The 7,213-nt window shown below is 34.5% G+C and overlaps 1 non-coding gene across 1 annotated transcript; it reads right to left on the bottom strand.

Annotated features, from left to right (window-relative positions):
* Positions 1 to 3,375: 3,375 nt before the first annotated feature.
* On the bottom strand, positions 3,376 to 3,482 carry LOC122124771. Its single transcript, XR_006150647.1, has one exon. It is a non-coding gene; the product is annotated as a U6 spliceosomal RNA (small nuclear RNA).
* Positions 3,483 to 7,213: the final 3,731 nt, after the last annotated feature.

Consider the following 7,213-nt stretch of genomic DNA (forward strand, 5'->3'; position numbering starts at 1 on the left):
GAGTCAAGGGGAAAAGGTCAGATAATGTGATGTTAGGAAAATGAACGCTTAGATAGGTATTTTAATGTTTTTTTATTTCATGCATTTGTTTCTAATGCATTTATAAGATTATCCCTTTGTTGCTTTGTATGTCCCTCCCCCACAGTATAACCCCTGCTTTCACTATATTTTATGTCAGTATAACTTGTGGAGGAGATGGGGAAAAACAAGTCGTTTAAGGATACAGGTGGACCTGTTGCAACAATGAGAAGTACAAGTTGTCATGTAGAAAATGAGCTTTACAACGTTGGTGTGGGGGGGAGAGGGGAGGATTGGGAAGGGATGTGAAGGGTAAACAAAGGAGGAGGCTGCAATGCTTGATAAGAAATGTACGCATTATCCTGCCCATGTAATTGTAACCTCTCTGTACAGTATTTTCACAAAAAAAAAAAATTAAATTTGAAAAAAATAAAATAAAACTCCTTTCTCTGCGAGAGCTTGTTTAGCCTCCAGCTTCTCCTCCGCCATCTTCCCGGAACTCCTTATCATAGTAATTTTGAATTACATTTCTCTAATGATTTCAGTTCACAAACCATTAAGCCAGCATAGAAGTTGTATTAAACACAACTTTGTTAGCCCACTGGCGATTTTCAGGGCTTTATGTAAAAGATGTCTATTCAGAACTTTTGTCCAATTTTAATCAAGTTTCTTGTTAATCTCATCTTTAATCTCTCTATACAAAATCAGTAATTAATTCAAGGTAGTAGATAGAAAAATATTAAGCCACTCCTAACATTTTTCAATTTTCAATAAAATGATATTGCTTAAATCATTTTCTGTTAATGCTTGAGACCTTATAATTCAATTTAGTTAGACCTTTAACAAGGCTATGTGCATTTTATTTATTTTACGTTAGCTGTTCTTTCCAAAGTCTGTGTCTAATTTCCCTTGCTCTCTTTCAGTCTCAAGTAGTTCAGATTTCAAACTGAAGAATAAATGGAAGGAAGCAAACAAAAAAAATACAGTTCCTCTCATCTGATGATGCCTCTACAAGAAGGAAGAAAGAGTTCCTACTTCTAAGGACCTATGCTAGGATATCAAAAAGAGAATTCATTTTTCTACGTCTTCCTTAAAATGTAAACCACAACATATCGCGAAGGTACTTTTATGTTTTATCAGTTTTTCACATTTTCATATGGACTTCACCTCAGTCTACAACATTCATTCATTATTCTTTCCCTGATACTTTTACACTACCAAGACGTAAGATATAAGATAACCAGTTTGATTTACAGAATAAGAAGTTATCACCCTGGTTTCCTTGGAAGCAGAACATGGTCAATAGATAACATTACTTCTGGTTTCTCACTACATGTAATGGTTTTTGTAATGCTTATTGCATTCTATTTAGTATTTTAAAAAAAACTGCTGGCTAAACTCAAAGCTCCTTCACAGAAGTTTAGGTTAAGTACTTCACAAGTTTTATTTCCCTTAATTCTTAAGATAATATTTGTTATAATGCTAATGTTATTACCATTTTAGTGTTGGGAAAAATTGTAATTAAATGCCTTAAGTAGATGACCCAAAGACATACAGTGAGAAAGGAAATGAGGCAAAGTTTCCAAAAGCCTTTTAGCAGTACACAAAAGGTAGGTAAAATCTCTCCATTCTCTTACATTCTCAATTCAATATTCATATTGTCCAAGAAACAATAGCATAGCAATTAATGTCCATGGTGATTGTTTTCTGTTACATTTTGTCTTCAACACAGACTGTGTTGGTGAGATTGGGTTATCATGTAGAGAGTTGAGCTTATAAATTGAGGAAACTTCCAGTTTCCTTTTTAAAAAGCACTAAAACTTTTAAATATTATCATTAACTGACTTTTAAGAATAAAAAACCTAAAAAATTCATATACAATCACCCAAAATGCTTTCAAAGTAGGAGATGATAAAACAGGACCCTGTGAAGTAAATTTTCTTCTACTTTTGAAATTATTCTGAAAACCTTGTGCTGGATGGTCGCACCTGTAATCCTAACTCCTCCGGACATCTACTCAGGAGCCCGAGATCTGTGGATAACAGTTGGAACCCAATCAGGGCAAAATAAATTCATGGGATAATTTTTCAAAAATTTATTGAACTAGCATAGGGCCATGAATGAAGATGTAGCTTATATAGTAGCTCACCAATCTAGAGAGGAAAGGCCTAGCAAGACCTTGAAGCCGCGATTTCAAATTCTGAGCATGCCAACAGAAATGCAATTTCCTGTACACGCATGCTACTTGCGCGCGCGCGTGCACACACACACATACACACATACATCCATTCTAAATATCTTCATATCAGTGTTTTGCATTAATTTCTTTGTTAACGATATTATATAAGCAAAATAAAGGAAATAAACTCCTCCTTCTTAGAAAAGTTTTATACTTTTTATTGTAAAAATACTGTACACAGGTGTCATATTTACATGAGCTAGGTAATGAGAACAATTCCTAACAAGCATTGTTACTTCCTCCTTTATTTTTCCCCTACCATTCTTTCCCTCGCACCTCCACAAGTGCACTCCCCTCCCCCCTTCCCCTGCCTAAATTGTAACGTTCATTTTTCAGCATAGTGTCTTGTGCATCTTATTGTTACAATGGGTCAACCTGTATCCCTATTTAGGCATTTTGTTTTTTTCCTTCCTCTCCCCAAATTAGAAGAGCATATATACAAGATATAGGCGCATCAACTTCAAATACAGTGAAAACAGTTGTTATAGCATGGGGAGGAACCTATAAAAAGACACAAAAAATCACATTGCACATTATAAGTACATTAGAAACAATAGCAAAAAAGAGAAAAATTCTTGTATCCCTATCTTGGGTTTCATTTCCCGGAACATCATGTTATCTGGTCATATGGACATACCTTTTGACCTTTTATGCTTATACTATACATATATTAGTTATTGAAAATTAAGGAAACCATGGGACCTGTGTTCTTTTGGATTTGGCTTACTTCACTTAATATTTTTTCCATATCTTTCCAATTTCTAACAAATTGGATGATGCCATTCTTTCTGATGTAGGCATAGAATTCCATTGTTTATATAAAACACATCCTCTTGATCCATTCTTCTGCTGAGGAGCATCGGGGTTGGTTCCATATCTTAGTTATCTTAAATAATGCTGCAATAAATGTAGTTGTGCTGGTAGTTTTAGTATGGTCTTGTTTGTGATCATTTGGGTAAATGCCCCAAAGTGGGATTTCTGGATCATAGGGGAGATCTATGTGGAGTCATTTGAGGAACCTCCATACTAATTTCCAAAATGGTTGAAAAAGTTTACACTCCCACCAAGAATGCAGTAAGGTTCCCTTCTGTCCACACCCCTCCAGCATCTATTGTTGTAAAACTAAGGAATGCTTCAGGAATTTGCCTGTCATCCTTGCGCAGGGGCCATGCTAATCTTCTCAGTATCATTACAATGTTAGTTTATGTGATGCTGAATTGAGCACAGAATATTTTTTATATATAAAGTGTAATTGATTTTCTTAAACTAGGCAATTCAACAAAAAGTAAGCTTAGAAGAATTGTGAAATTTTAGAACCATGTACTTCTTACATAAGCACACATTTAAGAATAATGTCAAGATGGACATGTCAAAAACAAAATAATTCCAGATATTTGTGGTTCAAGAGATGTGTAGGGGAAATAATTCAATTTTTCTATACAAGGCACATGTCATAATGAACACAGCAGCAAGTGTTAAGGGTTGTTAAAAATTTTAGTGTTTTATATCTATTTAATTTTAGGATTATATGCCAAAATTAGGACTGTTTGGCAGGTATAAAATTTTCTATAATGTATTTAAGATTTATGTTAGCAGACATATAGTACTAAGTATGTACATTTCAGAATTTATAGAAACTTTGTTAATGAGAAGTTGCAAAGTCTTTGTGTGAAGAAGCAGAATGAAGGGTTAAGACTTGCTTACTACACAGTTCTTATTAAAATTTAGGGATTCTTTACTTTATATTTTAGCGAGGAACAAGAGATGATATAAGCCATAAAAAAATAATGAGATGAGCCATAAATAATAACCTTAGTGTGTAACTTTGAAGACTATTCATAGCCTATAAAAATCTTGTTGAACATCATAATCTTAGGCGGTTTAAAATGTACAGGAACATGAGAAAATAGAAAATCTAATATGTAGTGCACTTCAAATACTAAAAACACTGGTAATTGTTTTGTTTTTTATTTTATTAATCATTATTTAATTATTGGTTTTCTTTGTAGCATTGTTTTACTTGTTATATAATACAACTTTTTGTTAGTCATCATTAGGAGGTACTTTGAGGAGGTTACTGGGGCGGTCAAACCATTTTTTTTATAGGTGCATGTGAATTTACAACTAGGAAAATTAAGAACAAAATATTTATTAAAAAATGATCAAGTAGAGTCTGAATCAGGAGAGTTGATACATGTCCACAACTAAAATCTTAGCCCTATGTTGAAGCAACAGTATTACAGAGTTGAGGCCACAAATGTGAGAGACTGTGTTTTGTTTTGTTTTGTTTTATTTTGACTTTGTTGGTCATGGGGCTTGCACTCTGGGGCCTGAGTGCTTTTCCTCAGGCAAGGCTAGCGCTAACACTTGAGGCAGAGCACCATTTCCATCATTTTCTACTTATGTGGTGCTGAGGAATCAAACCCAGGGCCTCATGCATGAAAGGCAAGCACTCTACCACTGAGCCAACTTCCTAGCACTTGAGAGACTGTGTTTTTTAAAAAATCATCTAAACAACATTTTCCTTTTGCTTTGGGTTATATAAGGAAATATATAAATATCTTTTTCTATTTTTGTGAATTGTTGTAGTTCTAAATTTATAGTAACTTCAGCCACTTTATCCTTTTCAAAGTCATGAAATATCTCTGAGAGTTTGCTTCTGTGAAGATCGTTTTTGCATTTATAATTTCTTCTGAGTCACTTTTATTTTTATCAACATAACTTTATATTTCATGTTGATGGATTACAAATATCAAATACCGGCAAATGTACACATAGAGTCTAAAGATAGCAGTATGAATATTCTCATACAGCTCTTGTTTATCTATTATTCACTTTCAATATTATGATATTTCTCTCTCTCTTTCACTCTGTCTCAGTTCCTCTCTTTCTCTTCCATGCCCCATGTCTGCTACTTAGAATTTCTGCTGGGCTACTATTACGCTTCAGGATCTACTAGTTTTGTGGGAACATGAAAGCAACCATCGGTTAACCTTGCATTCTTTAAGAGTTATGACAGTGACATGATATTATTCTTTGCCATTCTAAATGGTAAAATAACATATCTAGGAGTTCCTTTTCACTTTTACTTCTACTATAAATTTTATCTCATAGGAATCATTGGAATGGATAAGATACTTTAACCTGTGACCTAAAATTATTTTTCTTTTATTTTTTTAATCTTCTACAAGATTACTTTATATATTTTTAAAAATTTTGTTCTTTTTATTATTTTTTCTTTTTTATTGGGAAAATACTGTACAGAGGGGTTGTAATTACATGGACAAGATAATGAGTACATTTCTTATCAAGCATTGTAGCGTCCTCCTTTGTTTCTCCTTCCCAGAACTTCCAATCCTCCCTGTCCCCCATATCAAATACTCCCCCCAACCAAAGTAGTAAAGTTCGTTTTTCGACATAAGTACTTGTACATACTAGTGTTGCAATGGGTCCACCCGTATCCTTATTTAAACGAATTGTTTTTTCCCACCCCCCCCCACAAATTATATCAACATCAAATACAGTGAAAGCAGGGGTTATACCGTGGGGGAGGGACATCCAAAGCAACAAAGAAATATTCTTTAAATATGTTAGAAAAAATCGCATTAAAAACATTTGAATACATATCTTAGGGTTCATGTCCCTAACATCAACTTATCTGACCTTTTCTGCTTGACTCAGACATATACTAGTTGTTGCAAATAAGTTTAACCATGAAACCTATGTTTCTTTGGGCTTGGCTTACTTCACTTAATAGAATTTTTTCCTAGCCTTTCCATTTCCTAACAAATGGGACAATGTCATTTTTTCTGATGGAGGCATAGAATTCCATTGTGTATATATACCACATTCTCTTGATCCATTCATCTACTGAGGGGCATCTGGGTTGGTTTCATGTCTTAGCTATGGTAAATAATGCTGCAATAAACATAGTTGTGCTGGTAGCTTTAGTGTGGTCTTATTTGTGATCATTTGGTGAAACGCCCAAAAGTGGGATTGCTGGGTCATAGGGAAGATCTATGTAGAGTCTTTTGAGGAACCTCCATACTGCTTTTCAACATGGTTGAACAAGTTTACTCTCCCACCAACAATGCAGTAAGGTTCCCTTCTGTCCATATCTCCTCCAACATCTAACAGCCTCTTCAGTAGACGGTGCTGGAAAAATTGGTTAACTACTTGCAGAAAAATAGCTAGATCCTTATATATCACTCTGCACCAGAATCAACTCCAAATTGATCAAATACCTTGGAGTCAAATCAGACACTCTGAAAACCTTACAGGATGGACAAGGAGAAACCCTAGGTCTAATTTGCACAAGCCAAAATTTCCTTAATAGAGTCCCAGAAACACAACAAATCAAAGAAAATTTGGGCAAATGGGATTGCATGAAATTGCAGAGCTTCTGCATGGCAAAGGACATAGCTAGCAAGATCAATAGAATGTCCTCAGATTGGAAGAAAATCTTCACTAGCCATACAACAGACAAGGGTCTCATATCTAAAGTCTACCTGGATATCAACAAATTAAATCCGCCAACAACAAATCTTCAAAGAAACAACTACCCAATAAATAAGTGGGCTAAAAACTTATAGAGAAACTTCTCTGAAGGTGAAAGAAGGATGGCCAATAGTCACATGAATAAATGCTCAACCTCTGTAGCCATAAAAGAAATGCAAATCAAAGCAACATTGAGATACCACCTCACCCCAGGTAGAATGGCTATAATCAAGATTTTTTTTTTCCTTTTACAAGCAACCTTTTTTCTTTTATTATCAGTTAGTAACTACCTGTAATGAAAAAAAGCTATCCTATGGAAAGTAGACCGAAGTTGTTCACAGGGATGTTCAAAAACTAATGGGGGAAGTGAGTACAAAGGATATCCATAATAGATCACAGATCTGCAGAGCAATTTATCATGTACATTTTGTGAGAATGACAATGTGCTAGGAACTATAG

Source organism: Dipodomys spectabilis, unplaced genomic scaffold, assembly GCF_019054845.1.
Source record: "Dipodomys spectabilis isolate Male_0828 unplaced genomic scaffold, ASM1905484v1 ptg000243l, whole genome shotgun sequence".
In the NCBI taxonomy this organism is placed as follows: Eukaryota; Metazoa; Chordata; class Mammalia; order Rodentia; family Heteromyidae; genus Dipodomys; species Dipodomys spectabilis.